Source organism: Colobus angolensis, unplaced genomic scaffold (assembly GCF_000951035.1).
Source record: "Colobus angolensis palliatus isolate OR3802 unplaced genomic scaffold, Cang.pa_1.0 Scaffold9, whole genome shotgun sequence".
Lineage (NCBI taxonomy): Eukaryota > Metazoa > Chordata > Mammalia > Primates > Cercopithecidae > Colobus > Colobus angolensis.
The window spans coordinates 392,241-394,949 of NW_012122931.1; the positions used below are offsets into that span (position 1 = coordinate 392,241).

General features: G+C 48.2%; 1 pseudogene; it reads right to left on the reverse strand.

Moving 5' to 3' along the window:
- Positions 1-464: 464 nt before the first annotated feature.
- The window catches only part of LOC105504133, a 20,039-nt pseudogene continuing 17,794 nt past the window's right edge, over positions 465-2,709 (reverse strand).

Here is a 2,709-nt window from a genome sequence, read left to right on the forward strand (position 1 = left end):
CAGGATGGTCTCGATCTCCTGACCTCGTGATCCGCCCGTCTCGGCCTCCCAAAGTGCTGGGATTACAGGCTTGAGCCACCGCGCCCGGCCGATTTAATATAATTATTTATGCGGAAGTATTTTCTTCTGTTATTTTTCTATTTGTTTTCTAAATATCCCTTTTTTAACACTCAAAATTGATTTATTTAAAGGTTTCACAATAGCTATGTCCAGGCATTTAGGCTTAGGGGAAGTAAAATTAAAAGAGGATACTTTTTTTCCCAAGGAGAATTTCTTTAAAACCAAACACATTGCTGAATAGCATCATTATACTTGGCAAACAATAACTGGCAACAAAATAAGTTTAATATTCTCCCCAAACCAGTCCCAGATACTGTTTAATAACCAAGATACAAACTAATTTTGTTGTAAGAAGCCTAGACCAATTTTATCAAACATGTCCTTGGTTAGATACTCAGTTTCATTTAACATTTTGAAAGTTCATTTGACAGTCAGTCAAGTCCCTCATACAGACCAGTTCCTTATGTTGCACAAGTGGCTTGAACATACCATATTCGGTTACGAAGAGACTGAAGACCTAGTTGATCTATCATTTCGCTGATGGCCATAGCATTTGGCAAATCCTGTTCGTTTGCAAAAAGCAGCAGCACTGCATCTCTCCAGTCATCTACCAGAAGCATTTTCTGCAGCTCATCTGCTACTTTCTGAATTCTTCCACGATCATTACTATCTACCACAAAAGACAGACCCTGGGTATTCTGGAAGTGATGCTTCCAGAGAGGTCTAATTCTGTCTTGACCACCAACATCCCATACTGTGAACAAATGTTCTTTTTTTTTTTTTGAGATGGAGTCTCGCTCTTGTCACCCAGGCTGGAGTGCAGTGGTACGATCTTGGCTCACTGCAACCTCCACCTCCCCGGTTCAAGCGATTCTCCTGCCTCAGCCTCCCAAGTAGCTGGAACTACAGGCACTCACCACCACGCCCAGCTAATTTTTTTATTTTTAGTAGAGACGGGGTTTCACCATGTTGGCCAGGCTGGTCTCAAACTCCTGACCTTGTGACCCACCTGCCTCCGCCTCCCAAAGTGCTGGGATTACAGGCGTGACCATTGCGCCTGGCTGTCTTTCCCTGCTTAAGAGAAGGTATTGATGTACCATTTGACCTAGATTTAAAGTACCGATTCGAAGAGCTTCAGAGTCTCCTGAAATGAGCCCGTGTGCCAGTCCTGTGACCTCACCTGCTCCTCATGCTCCCCTTTGCCGCCTGGGGCAAGGGCTGTGCCTGAAGCCTCTTGTGCTGAGCTCATCATCGGTGTCAAGCACTGGGGACACACGGGGCTGAGAAAGCTGCAGAGCTGCAGCCCCGGAACCAAGGCAAATGAGACGCGGTCAAAGCCTCGTGCCTGTGACCACAGATACACAGCGGGGTGAGTCCTGCTGTGGGCGGGGTGCGGCTGTACACATGAGAGCTCAAAAGGGTGGGGTGTGACCAGGGCAGGCTTCCCTGAAGGGAGCCAGGGAGAGTCAGCAGCAGAAGCCAGGAGGAGCAGGGCAGAAGAGAAGAGAGTGTTCCAAGCAGAGAGAACAGGTTACACCAGGGCCCTGTGGCAGGATGAAGCTTGGCAAGTCTGACGATCTGGAAGGGGTCAGAGCAGCCCAGACAGGGTGGGCAGGCCAGTGGGCAGACTGGAGCATGCGGGAACTGCAGGCCAGGCTGGGGACATTGTGCAGCTGTGGTACACTGTCAGCAGCAACGACACATCCCCTCCTGCTACTCTGTGGAAGCTCAGAGGCCACTACAGATACACAGGAGAAGAGGGAGCAGACACGCTGAAAGGATATTTAGGAGGTACAAACCACAGGACAGGGTGGCCAACTGGATGTGGGGAGTGGGGCTGGGGGAAGTGAAGGGTGACACTAGCTCCTAATGGGGCCTTTGAGGGCAGAGGGCTCATGCCCAAGGCAGGGAGCCCCAAGGGTCTGTACACACATCACCACCGCCGGGACTCCCTGGGCCATCAGGTCTGATGCCCACAGTCCTCCCGTGCCTCTGCTCACCTCTCAGCACTGTGACCTGGGCGGCCCTGGCCGTGCTGCTCCACTTCCCCACAGAGACACCATCTCCTTTTCCCCTGGAACTCCTATACCATGAGTTCCATTATAATCTCCACTTCCCACAGGAGGAAACTGAGGCTCACAGACGTGAAATAACTTACTGAAGGCCACACAACAAGGGGCAAAGCTAGAACTCAAGCCCCGATCTGTCGAACATCAAGACTCATGCCCTTCACAGCTGTTTAACTTTTTCAGAAACTGCCAAGCTGTTTTCCACAGTGACTGTACCATTTTACATTTTCCCAGCAATACATGAGGGCTCTAATTATTTCACATCCTTGCCAACATTTATTTTCCTTTTTGCAAAAATTACAGCCATCCTACTGGGTGTTAAGTGGAATCTCACTGTGACTTTGATTTTGCACATCATTGATGACTCATGGTGTTGAGCATCTTTTCATGTTTTTTTTTTTTGCTGTTGAATTGTATAAGTTCTTTATATATTGTGGATACTATGTCATTATCAAACATATGATTTGTTAATGTGTTCTCCTATTCTTTGGGTTGTCGTTTCACTTTCTTTTTTTTTTTTTTTTGAGACGGAGTCTCACTCTGTCACCCTGGCTGGAGTGCAGTGGCCGGATCTCAGCTC